Source organism: Oryctolagus cuniculus, chromosome 2 (genome assembly GCF_051225735.1).
Source record: "Oryctolagus cuniculus isolate XC-2025 breed Fujian yellow rabbit chromosome 2, ASM5122573v1, whole genome shotgun sequence".
Lineage (NCBI taxonomy): Eukaryota > Metazoa > Chordata > Mammalia > Lagomorpha > Leporidae > Oryctolagus > Oryctolagus cuniculus.
Window position 1 is genome coordinate 111,687,117 of NC_142868.1, and position 13,904 is coordinate 111,701,020.

Consider the following 13,904-nt stretch of genomic DNA (forward strand, 5'->3'; position numbering starts at 1 on the left):
TGGATACTCAATCCTGCTATGTAAAATGGCATAGTATTTGCACATAACTCACGCACATCTTCCTATACACTTAAAGTCATCTCTAGATTACTTATAATACCTAATACAATGTAAGTGTTATGTTAATAGTTGCTGTGTTATATTGTTTAGAGCAAGGGTAGGGAGCCTGGCCCAGCCCACACAACCCCAGACAGGACTCAAAATCTGATCAATTGGGCCGGCACCGCGGCTCACTAGGCTAATCCTCCGCCTTGCGACGCCGGCACACCAGGTTCTAGTCCCGGTCGGGGCGCCAGATTCTGTCCCAGTTGCCCCTCTTCCAGTCCAGCTCTCTGCTGCGGCCTGGGAGTGCAGTGGAGGATGGCCCAAGTACTTGGGCCCTGCACCCCATGGGAGACCAGGATAAGCACCTGGCTCCTGCCTTTGGATCAGCGCAGTGCGCCGGCCGCGGCGGCCATTGGAGGGTGAACCAACGGCAAAAGGAAGACCTTTCTCTCTGTCTCTCTCTCTCTCCCTGTCCACTCTGCCTGTCAAAAAAAAAAAAAATCTCATCAATTATAGCAGGCTAATGTTGAAGTTGATAATTTGAGATGGCCCATGAGTGATGTTATAAACATCCAAATAATCCTTGACATAAAAATGATTCCTCACTCCTGGTTTAGAGAATTGAAAAAAAATCTATCACTATTTAATACAGATGCAATTTTTTCCAATATCTCAGATCTGTGGTTAGTGGAGTCTTTGGATACAGACCCCTCAGATATGAAGCGTTGACTGTGTATCATATAGGTTGGCGCTTTTGTTTCTTTTTATTTTTTAAAAGATTTACTTATTTATTTGAGTTACAGAGAGGCAGAGGCAGAGAAAGAGAGAAAGGTCTTCCATCTGCTGCCTCACTCCCCAGTTGGGCCAATCCCAGGCCGGGAGCCAGGAGCCAGGAGCCAGGAGCCAGGAGCCAGGAGCTTCTTCTGGGTCTCCTACATGGGTGCAGGGTTCCATGGACTTGGGCCATCTTCTACTGCTTTCCCAGGCCATAGCAGAGAGCTGGATCAGAAGAGGAGCAGCCAGGATTCTAAACGGCACCCATATGGAATCCTGGCACTGCAAGCAACAGCTCTACCCACTACGCCACAGCGCCGGCCACCATTGTAGATTTTATATATGGCCCACAGTGTCTAAAATACTGACTTCAAGATTTATTTTTATAGCAAAACATTTGCCACCCTGACGTTCCACACCCACAGCTGTGCATTCCCTGACTCTGTAAAGACTCGGCCACTGTAATGACAATGAGCAATTCCAGTAGCCGCCATTTATGGAGGTGCAGGGAGCTACAGAACTTGCAAAGGTCATGCAGCTGGTCAGCGGCAGAGTGGGATTGTGCAGTGGTGGTCTGGGTGGTCGAGAGAATAAACAATGGACTTGAGTCTTGGCCCTGAGCCTTCAGTTTCTCCAGGGGCCGCCCTCGTTCTAGAAGTGTTGGGCAGCACCATGACCCCGTCCCTCGGCGTGAGCGTGCACTGGGATGGCTGCCAAGGCTTCTTGTTAATTACTGGGTGCTGCGTGAGAACCGTCTGGCCATGTGACCTCCCAGCTTCAGTGATTTCTTTGTAACTTGGAGAGTTCCCCTCTGGAAACTCGTGTTTCTCTGGCCATGTGACCTCCCAGCTTCAGTGATTTCTTTGTAACTTGGAGAGTTCCCCTCTGGAAACTCGTGTTTCCTCTTAAACTGCACCTTGTGGGGGCAGAGAGGAGCCCATGCTGTTATGCTCCACTGAGCCCCACAGCTGGTGTGTCAAAACTGACCAGCCACGGCCCCTGCCTGCTGCTGCCGCAGACTTAAAGAGTCCTGGCCATCAAGAGGAACGTGCTGTTGCGTGCATTTTCCGGAATCAGGCTCACTGCTCTCTGAACTCCCAATTTTGGAAGCTTGCACAGTCAATTTTGCACAGTCATCTTTATAAAATAAACTATACCATGCACAGAGCTCATCGCCTGCATCTAATCTTTGCTAATAGGTTAACAACATTAGTTATTACGTCTGTAGTGACAGGAGATGGTGACCTGTGCAAGCTTGAGAAATCAACTTGAAATCTCGAGGTTTCCCGGTCCTCCTCTGAGCCTGGGCAGAATCCTAATGTGGTCATCCCTTGGTATCTGAGGACGATGGGACTTAGGACACCCCAACCCTCCACCAAGAATACCAAAGCCGTCCCATACGCAAATCTGTTGTTTAAATGGCATGGTATTTGCACATAATCTAAACACATCCTCCCACATGATTTATTTAGTTTTAAATTTTTATTTATTTATTCAAGAAGTACACAAACAGACAAAGAGCTCCCATTTGCTGGTTCACTCCCCAAGTGCCTGCAGCTGCCAGCACTGGGCCTGGCTAACACCAGGAGCCGGGGACTCAATGCAGGTCTCCCACATAGGTGACAGGAATCCAATTACTTGATCCGTCATTGAGCCAGGGTCTGCATCAGCAGGAAGCCAGAACTGGAATTGGAGCCAGGATTCAAACCCAGACACTCTGTGGGATGCAGGTATCATGTGGCTAGACTAAACTCCCGCCCACTCTTACATACTTTAGATCATTTCTGGATTACTTCTGATGCCCTATACAATGCAAATGCTATGTAAATTATAGCTCTCCTGTATTGTTTAAGGAATAATGACAAAGCTTGGAAAATCAACATGGGTTTAGTAAGGTATCATAGCTTCATTCCATGGTTGGTTTGAATTCTTGGATGCTGAACCCATGGATAGGAAGGGCAAACTGAATTGAGTCTATGGCATGGGGGATGGGAAATGAGGTCATTCTCCTATGGCCCTGGGTGCAAGGATTGGCACATAGCGTGCCCTCCTGACTGTGTCCATGTGCCCCACTAGGAGGGCTCAACCCAAGGCCAAGTGAATCAATGCCTCTGGGGCTGCTGTGCCTGCAGATCCATGTCTGGGGTTTGATTGGTTTTATTCACCTTTTTATTGTTATGTTTTCATGTTTTTATTTATGTGACAGACAGAGAGCTTACCAGCTGTTGGTTCACTCCCCACATGGCCACAATGGCCAGAGCTGAGCTGATCTAAAGCCAGAAGCCACGAGCTTCTTCCAGGTCTCCCACATGGGTGCAGGGGCCCCAGGACCTGGGCCATCTTCTTTTGCTTTCCCAGGCCATAGCAGAGAGCTGGATCAGAAGTGGAGCAGCCAGGACTCACACCAGCGCCTATATGGGGATATCGGCACCGCAGACCAGGTCTTAACCTGCTGCACCACAGTGCCGACCCCAAGCCCATTTATTTTCCAACCATAAAAACTGTTAACTCAAAAGGTGGAAGTCTCCTTTTCTTCTCTGAATTCTCAACCCAGTTCCTGTCCCCCACCAGCACAGCAGAGGAAGTGGTTCCCTGGCTTCTGAAGAGCCCATGCTGGTTGCCTCAGGTTGCTTCTGCAGCCACAGAGAAAAGTAAAGAAAATCAAAACATGTTTAAAGGAGCAACAGACCTCCGGGAAGTGGGTGGCTGCCCCTACCGGCTCACAGGTGTGGGGACACTGCCCAGCTGTGGTCATGCTCCCCAACCAGTGCTCTGTCCCCCTTGGCATGGGGGAGACCCCCTGTAGGGCCATGGCCTCCCCCAGCAGCCTGGCAAGCTAGCACAGGCGATGGCGGGAGATGTCTGGGGACAGCAGTGAGGGCCCCACGGTGTGTCAGCTTCCCCTGGGGCCAGGGCCCTGAGTGGCTGCAGCTGTAGAGGGGAAGTGCTGGGTCCAGGGAGTGGACAGCAGCTTCTTGTTAGGAAGCCAAAGTAAACCCTGAGTCATGCTCTACTCCCAAGCCGTCTGCCATCTGTCCCGCCAGCAATGGGCTTCGGGGTGAGGATAACCAGCCCAGTTTCTGGCTCCTCACTCCCAATCCCGGTTCTTCCTCAGGAAATATTGGCTGGGTCTGTAGGTTGCATATCATTCTTCCAAAGCTACCTAAGCCCAGGGCTTAGACAGCAACTTTGAACTGTGTGCTTCCGTGGCTGCCTTGCTAGCTCCCTGCTCTCAGGCACATTCGAGTCACACAGGGTCAGTGTCTTGGGATTTTCTATCGGTTTTTAACATCTCCCATGAGGCGGGCTGGCTAATCACATTGCCAGAACAGAGATAGGACTGTCCAGTGGCGAGGCCAAGGCAACTTAGGCTGGCTGACAGGGTCACAGCAGAAGGTCTGTCTCAGCAAGGCATGAGAAGGACAGCTGTGATCCTCTTGGTGGTTTTGGGTTTGCTGGGAACTGCACTCTGTATAAGAAAGCCGTAGCTTCCTGGTGGTCCCGCTAATGATTGCTGTATTCCTAGTTTTAGGGAAAACGCTCAGTCTCATTATCCCCAAATTAGCCATTGCTTTGCAGAATTCTAATCAAATCAAATGAATAAAGATAAATGTTATTAAAGCTTTAATTCAATATATGCTACAAATACAACAATGGTTAGGGTATCAAAACTGTAGAATAGATTGAAGTGAACTTTCAAATAAGTACAATAAAGAAATTAGAGTTATAGAAAGAACTGCAAAGAGGGGTTACATTTAAAAAAGGGCCTGCTTTGAACTTGGGGCTTCTAGTAAAGATTAGATTAGGAAAGTAATACTCTAGCTTGTGTAGCCAATTTCTGCATAGCACTCTAGGCCTTGGCTTGTGAGGGCAACTGTTATCTTGCCCCTGTCTGTAATTGTAACCCATGCTCTGAATATGCCCTTGAAAATTGTTGTCTGGCACCTATCCATGATCATAACCCATGCTTTGTATATGCCCTTGAAAGTCAAAGAAATTGTAACTAGATATAGACATAGAGTCTAGAGGCAACATAAAATACAAGGTCAATGGTTCTGAGAAAATGGACAACAAACTTTTCATTGTAAGAAGAATCATTATGTGACATGATATAAAAATAAAGTCTGGTGCTTGAGAGACAGAGCCATGCCATCAGCCTTGCTGTGAGTGTGTCTCTCATTTCTTTGAGCACAGACACCTCTCACGCCTTGGGGCCCCTGGACTGGCTGGAGCTGGTCTCCAGCAGTCCACGACCCTGACCTTGCTTCCAGGAAACTCTGAGCGAGCACAGATACACCAAGGTGCATCAGACAGGTACTGCTCCACGCATAAAAGTAAGTCTGTGTATTAAAAAATTCTGAAATTCATGCATCCGGGGAGTTTCAAAAAGTTTGTGGAAATGTATATTACAAAAACTCTATGTATGAATTTCAAAAAACTTTCACACCAAAATAAATTTATCTTTTAAGTCCCTTTTCCGCTGACTTTCTGAGTTTCCCTTAAACCTTCTAGTGTGCCAGGCTTTCTTTACACAAACCCTGAAGCAAGAGTCACTGGTGTAGGTAGCATCCTACAGAGCTGCTCCTGTTAGGAGCCATTGCTGGTCACTGAGGGCGTACCTCTTGTTGGATTTTTGAAGGGGGCATTAGGCTGGGTCTAAGCAGTACAAAGCGAGAGTAATGTGGGGTCAGCCACCAGTGTACAAGCAGCGTAAGGGATCTGGTCACAGAGCAGGGAGAAGCCATCTTGCCCCATGAGGTGATCTGTCAGCTGGTCTCGTCCACTCATTTCCTGGGCTGGGAAGAAAGGAAGCAGTGGAGGGTTATTCCCTCTGCAGAGTGGGGGGAGTTGGGGGTAGGAAGGAATTGTGGCTCCGAGGAGCCTGATATAATGCAAGTGTGTGATGCAGAGGGCCCTGAGGAAGGTCATTCTGGCTTTGGTAAAGAGCAGAGAGTATGACTTCATGACCGTGGGACACTGTTGGTGGTGTCCCCGGACATCAGCCCACCTGCTCCCCCACTGCCCTCCATCTCCATCTTGTCTCCAATGGTAGTCTGGCCCTTCAACACTCCCTGGCTGGTTTCAGCTTCCCAGAGTGCATGGTCCCTGTCTGCTTCTTAAAACTACATCAAATTTACCTTCTTTCCGTCTCTGCTGCTTTAACTTAGAACCCTGCCATGCCTCCTAAATGGCCTCCCTACATTCCACTTCCTCTGACCCAGTCTTCCCTCAACTCAATAGTCAGGACATTCTTTTTTATATTTTTTAAGGTTTATTTATTTATTTGAAAGGCAGAGTGACAGAAAGAGAGGGAGAGACAGAGAGAAAATGAGCCAGGCTGAAACCAGGATCTCCATCCTGGTCTCCCACATGGATGACAGGGACCTGCATACTTGGGCTGTCATTCCCAGGAGCATTGGTAGAAAGTTGAATGGAAAGTGGAACAGCCGGGACTTGAACCAGTGCTGACATGGGATGCTGGCATCCCAAGCGGCTGTTAACCTGCTGCACCACAAGACTGGCCCCTGCGGAGCATTCTGAAGCACAACTCTCATGCAGGCAGACTCCTACAGGGTGGGGTGGGGGATGGTAATCTACCTTCAGCACCGAGTTTCTGACCCTTTCTTACCCTACCAGACAGGGCAAGCCCCACTCAGAGGGCAACACCCTGCCCTGGGCATGCCTGCTTCCCTAAGCCTCCCTTTGAGAAAACAGTCAGACCACACAGATGGCAGGTGATGGACAGGGTCCTTGCCTTGGTCAAGTCCTCATCGGTAACACCTCACCTGTGCCACACCGCCCAACTGCTGTCACATGAGTCAGCAGGTTGTGGTTGAGCCATGCTAGCCCAGAGGTAGAGTCCGATGTCCTTGGCAGGACACACGGAGCCTTTTCCAAACGTGCTCATCTCTACCTTTCATTTCTCACCTTCTCTGCGGCACCCTCCGCCCTCCACTTTGGTCAGGCCTTGCCTGGAGCCCCCATTCACGTCCGCTACGCCTCTTGCTCATGCTGCTCATTGCAGCTGCCCCTGCACATCCTCTGCAGATTCTCTGCCTGCCTCGATTCCTCCTCACTTTTCAACCCTAACCTGGCAGGGAAGATTTCCTTCACCTGCAGGACACTTAATATGTTTGCTTGTTATAGTGCTTATCACTTTGAATTATACTTTCTTATTATTATTTTTAAAACATCAAGTTCCGAGGCTGGCATTGTGGTGTAGCAGGTTGAGCAGTTATTTGCGATCCTGGCATCCCATGTGAGTACAGGTTTGAATCCCAGCTATTCTACTTATGATCCAGCTCCCTGCTAATGCACCCAGGAAAGCAGTGCAAGATGGCCCACGTACTTGGGTCTCTGCCATCCATATGGGAGACCTGAATGGAGTTCCAGGCTCCTGGTTTCAGCCTGGCCCCTCCCTGGACATTGAGGCCATTTGGGAAGTGAACCAGTGGATGGAAGATTCTCTCTCTCTGTGTGTCTCCCTCTCTCTCTGTAACTCTGCCTTTCAAATAGATACATCAATCAATCTTTATAAAAAGTAAAAATTAAAACATCAACTTCTTTAGGTATAATTTACAAGACATTAAAATGCACTTAAGAGTATACTCTGGCAACTTTAGATAAGCGTATATACCCACATAACAACCACCACAGAAATGATAGAGGAATTTCCAACAACCAGATGATCCCTTGTGCCTCTTCCTGGTCAAACCCCTCATCCCAGCCCTGTAGAACTACTGATCCAATTTCTATCACTGTAGATGCTATTGTCTTTCCGAGGGTTTCATAGACATGGAGTATAGATCATTGTTGCTGTGGATTCGTTTCTGAGAGGAGGAACATGGTGGGGTCAAGAGGTATGGAGTCAACACACAGATTTCGGTAGTCGGTTGAAAGCAGGCCTGAGGCAAGCAGCCTGCAGACTCATTTATTTCAGTTGCTACAGCTGCTTATATAGCTAAGGCAGCCAATCTGGTTAAGGGGCGGTTTATGCCCTATCCAATCACAGCCTGTTGCCAGGCAGTTTCCAAAGCCATCCAATCACAGCCTGTTGCCAGTCAGGCTCTGTTGCCAGGCAGTTTCTGAAACCATCCAATCACAGCCTGTTGTCAGTCAGGCTCTGTTGTGTGGCTTCCAAAGCCATCCAATCACAGCCTGTTGCTAGGCAGTTTCTGTTGTCAGCGGCCATCTTGGCACGACCTTCTCACCTTCTCATTCCACCACAGAGCATGTACTCTTTTGTGTCTAGCTTCTCTCACTCAGCATGAGGATTTGGGGATCCATCATGTTGTATACACCAGGAAGTCATTCTTTTACTTCTTACAATCACAATTCCATGTGTGAATACAAAATATTGACCAGCTTTCCTGCAGATGGGCATTTTCCAGTTTAGGGACTTTTGTGCCCAAGGCTGCAATGCAGCACAGCTCTTGTGTAGACACATTTTTATTTCCTTCAGGTAAGTACCTAGGAGTGGAACTGCTGAGTCAAGGAGCAGGTGCATGCTTAGTTGTACATGAAAGTGCCAGCATTTTCCCCCAAGCAGCTGCACCTTGCACCGTCCCACCAGCAGTGTATGAAAGTTCTAGTTATTCCACATGTCGCTCCCCCTCTTCGTGGAGGAACGACACAGGACCCTGCGCTGTTCTTTTGTCTGCTCGGCCCTTCCCGGGTTTGCTGCTGGTTCTTCCTGGGTTGGCTGCCGATCCTTCCACCTCCGGGAAGGGCGGCTCCCCCTGCCACTTTCCCCACTTCCACGGGGGAGTGGCACACCGCCGGCCGGCTCTCTCAGGGGCTGCTCAGATGTTATCCGGATGTTCCCCTTAGGTGTTCCTGGTGCATGTTGTCTCCCTCCTCCTTTATAGTCCTCTTCCACCAATCCCAACTCTGCTACCCACACGCCAAGTACGCTGCTCTCCTCAAATCAGGAGCAGGATCAGCTCCTGCAGGTCATCACTCAAGTTGGCGAGAGGCAGCTGCGTAGAAGTTGTTTACTCCCTTCTCAGCACCATATTGTGGGATAGCAGATGCATAGAATAGGTCTTAATTCCAGTAACTTAGTCTAGTCCGAGTTGCTCCCCACACCACATCCCTGTCAACATTTATTATTATCTATCTTTTCAACTTTGGCCATTTTGGTAGATGGAAAGTACCCTCTTTTTTTAAGTTTTTTTTTTTTAAAGATTATTTATTTATTTCAGAGGTAGAGTTACAGACAGTGAGAGGGAGAGACAGAGAGAAAGGTCTTCCTTCTGCTGGTTCCACTCACCAAATGGCTGCCACAGCCTGAGATGCGCCAATCTGAAGCCAGGAGCCAGGAGCTTCTTCCTGGTCTCCCATGTGGGTGCAGGAGCCCAGGGACCTAGGCCATCTTCTATTGCTTTCCCAGGCCACAGCAGGGAGCTGGGTTAGAAGAGGAGCAGCTGGGACTAGAAGTGGCACCCATGTGGGATGCCGGTGCCACAGGTGGAGGATTAACCTAGTGCATCATGGCATCAGCCCCATGAAGTATTCTCTCACTGCATCGGTTTACATTTTTCTTTATCACACTGTATTTTAATTATTTGTTTAATATTTGCTCTCATCTGTCAGAATTCAGCGCAAGTGCAACTGCATTCACTTCTGCTGGTTGAATGAGCAGAGTCTCAATGTCACAAGGTCCCTGCCCTCACTCCACTTAAAATAAAGCTGGGATGTCATAGAAACATGCTATATGAGGACCAGGCAGGGAGACCAGCATCCTGGTTGCCTGGGACTGGGAGATTTCTCAGGCTGCAGGACTCTCTGTGCTGAAACTAGAATAGTCATCGGCAGCCTAGGTTGGTTGGTCATCCAGGAGCTGCGGGGACCAGATTAAGGACAGCAATGACATTTAGCCAGAGTTACACCAAAGTGGAACTTGATTTCTCTGTACTTGACCTTAGCTCATGAATCCCACTTCTGCTCTGTGGATAAGGTCAGTCTTTCCAGTTCAAAATAACTTGGGTCCTTCCAATCTTACTTGTGGTTCAAGATTAAACTAGATTCTCCACCTGTCTCTCCCCTTTCCTCCTCTGTGCTGCCCACAGAGGGAGCTGCCCAGGGATGGGTGTTGACCTGGTTACTGCACATTGTGCTGTGGATGTCGAAGTGCCTGAGCTCGTGAGGCACCTGCTCTTCAAGGGCAGCCTAGGAACTTTTCAGAGCTCCTCTATCACTCGTTGGGGTTGCTGAGGCTTATTCAAGCCTGTCTTCCTCCCATCTTGCTTACATAACCCACAGGCTCCAAAGGTTTTCATGTGAGGTTTGCAGTCTCTTTCACCTCCAGCCAGAGATCGAGACACAGTTGCCTCCTTGCCCCAGTCCACCCCACCTTCCACGGTAGCCCCAAACTTAGTCAAATTCCCTCAATACTCCTTTTATTGCTTCTTCTATTACTACCTGTGCTAATTCAAATAAGTACCTCTCTTGTGCAGAGATTCTTTGTTTTATTGCATAAATGCTATGCCCCAGATGTCTAGGCTTTTGGTTCCTGATGTGTAAGAATATGTTCTAGAATTCCAACAAGAACTAGAAAATCTAAAAACTACTCTATCTCAACTGGCAGACATATTTTTAAATTAATGTTTATTATTTGAATGGCAGATAGACAGTGAGAGGGGAAAAAAAAAAAAACAGAAAGTCCAACCCATTGGTTTACTCTCCAAATGCCTGCAGTAACTGGGGCTGGGTCAGGCTGGAACTCAGAGCTACAAAGTCAGTCAAGGTCTTTCCACATGGGTAACAGGGACCCTACTTGTTGAGCCATCACCTGCTGCTTCCCAGGTGTGCATTAGTAGGAAGCTGGAATTGGAAATAAAGCTAGGGCTTGGACTCAAGCATTTCTATATAGGGTGTTGCTGAACTAAGACTCAGCGTAACCTGTGAACCAAATCCAGGCCTCCTGTCATCATTGAGGAATCTAGACTCTGACATGCAGGCAACAGTCAGTCACTGAGAAGTTATTATGATGACTAAAAAATAATTGTAATCACACAGCATTGAAATGTTAGGAGACAGGAGACACGGAAAGAGGTCAAACGGAACATCAGAAATTCAAAATGTGGGGAGGACTAGAGTACAAATGTAGCATGCTCTAGTAAGATTTCTTATCTCTTGGGGTTTTGTCTCTGTTCCTGTTTTTATAATGAATGTGAAGTTGTTCTCATTGCAAAATAGCCTGTTGTAGTCAAGAGAAGCTTTTTTGTAAGCCTCCGTGTAATCACAAAACCAAATCTGTAGATAGACTTACCAAAAATAGTAAGCACAGAATCAAAGTATACCACTTGGAGAGGATCACTTAACCACAGGAATTTAGGGACAAAGAAAGAAATGAACTACAATAAAAGCACGAAACAAGCATCATAATGACAGTGTCTGTCAATAGTTACTTCAAACGTCAATGGACTTTATTCTCCAATTAAAAGACCAATGGGATTTTTAAAAAAAACAAGGATCAAATATATGCTGCTTAGAAGAAACTCATTTTACCTTTGAAAACACACAGAGACTGAAAATGAAAGGATAGAACAAGATATTCCATGCAAATGGAACCCAAAGGAAAGGACAGGTAGCCATATCTCCGTCAAATAAAATACATTTCAAATCAAAAGCTATCAAAAGAGACAAGAAAGGAAATTATATATTAAAGAGTTCAATTCAGCAGAAGAAGATAGCAATTATAGATCTATACGCACCCAACATTGGAGCACCCAAATACATAAAGCAAATATTAATAGACCTAAAAGGAGAGAGAGACTCCAATACAGTAACAGTAGGGGGCTTTAACACCTGATTATCAGAAATGGACATTGGAGGGTGAACCAACGGCAAAGGAAGACCTTTCTCTCTGTCTCTCTCTCTCACTGTCCACTCTGCCTGTCAAAAAAATAAATATAAATAAAAATTTAAAAAATAAATAAAAGGAAAAAAAAAGAAAATCAACAAAGAAACAGAGGGTTAAATTGTATCGTAGATCAATTGACTGTTAACAGGCACCTATAGAACTTTCCATTCCACAACCAGAGAACACAACAGCACATGCAACATTTTCTGGTATGTATCTAATAGTAGTCAAAAGGTGTCAACAAATTTAAAAGAATAGAAATCATATCAAGTATCTTTTATTTATTTATTTATTTGAAAGTCAGAGTTACACAGAGAGAGGAGAGGCAGACAGAGAGAGAGAGAGAGAAGTCTTCCATCTCCCCAATTGGCTGCAACGGCAGGAGCTGCACCAATCTGAAGCCAAGAGCCAGGAGCTTCCTCCAGGTCTCCCACATGGGACTTGGGCCATCCTCTATTGCTTTCCCAGGCCACAGCAGAGAGCTGGATCAGAAATGGAGCAGCCAGGTCTCAAACCACAGTGCCCATATGGGATGCTGGCACTGCAGGCCAGGGCATTAACCCATTGCGCCACAGCACTGGCCCCCAGGTATCTTTTCTGATCACAATTCAATAAAGCTAGAAATCAACAAGTAAAAAACTATTGTAGATTTTGCAACTACCTTGAAATCAAACAACTTACTCCTGAACAACCAGTGGATCAAGGAAGAAATTAAGGAGAAAATTTTAAAGTTTCTTGACAGGAATAAAAAATAGAAATACAACATACCCAAACCCATGGAATACAGCAAAAGCAATATAAGAAGGAAATTTATAACATCCAAAGCCTATATTAAAGAAGCTGAATGATCTTAAACAAACAACTTATTGCTATACCTCAAGAAAGTAGGAAAACAAGAACAAGTCAAATCCAAAATTTGTAGAAGGAAAGAATGAAATTCAGTGCACAAAAAAAATGACATGGAGACAAAAAAAATACAAAAAAAAATCAATGAACAAAAGAGCTGGTTCTTTGAAAAGATTTAAAAAATTGATAGAACCTTAGCTAGACTAACCAAGAAAAAAGTTTCAAACACATACAGTTGAAGAGGAAAATGGAGACATTACCACTGACACCACAGAAACATAAAGGATTTTTAGAGATTTCTACAAACAACTACATGCAACAAGTTCAATAACCTAGAAGAAATGGACAAATTCATGGACACATGCACCTTACTCAGATTATTATGAGGAAATAAAATACCTAAGCAGACCAGCAACGACTACTGAGATTGAATCAATAATTAAAAGAAAAATAACTCTCCCATCAGAGAAGCCCAGGATATTAGCAAGGCTACAACATGCAGGACTGCAGCTTCTGCCAGTTTAAAAGAGCACAGTACAGAAGCCACCCTTGCTGTTGAGGCCATCTGGGGAGTGAACCAGTAGATGGAAGATCTCACTCTCCTTCTCTCCGTCATGCCACCTTTCAGAGGGACAAAAGGGAAATGAGTGGCGTGGAGCTGCAGGTTTTCTGTTTGTGGACCCCATTCCAGTAGCACCAGTACCCTAGGAACCCATTAGAAATGGGCCAGGCTGGAGCCAAGAGCCCAGAACTCCATCCATATCTCCATTGCTCGGTGGCAGGGGCCCAAGTACTCATGCCACCCTTACACGGCTTTCCCAGGCACATTAGCAGAGAGCGGGTAACAGAAGCGAGGCAGCAGAACTTGAACTGCTGCTCACATGAGATGCTGGCATCACCAAGAGAAAGCTCAACCTTCTGCACTACGATTCCAGCCCCACTACTGGGTTCTGGGAGCAACACTGGCCTGGGAAATTCGCTTCCGAGGCCAGGGAATGGCTGGTTTTGAGATTCAATGCAATTGCTTCTCGGCCTTTTGGCTAAGATCAAGTGTGAGATTCAGTGCAGGTGGAATCAGAACTGTGCTAGTCTTTTATAAACACTTATTTAACTGGGGATATGTGAAAGCCAATTCCACATCCAGGGCCTGGAGAAGCCACACCGTTTGCTGCAGAAGGTGGAAGCCGACCCAGCCTGCAGTCATCTCTCCCTAGACAGAGAAGATTTCTTACTGGGACAGAGCAATGCACTGTGGGCAGGGCAAAAGCATACTTTAGCTTCAGAATTTTGGAGATCTGGTTTAAATTCTTTCTAGATTTTGGATTACTGAGGCTACAACATACAACACTGCACTTCTATGCAACACTAGCCT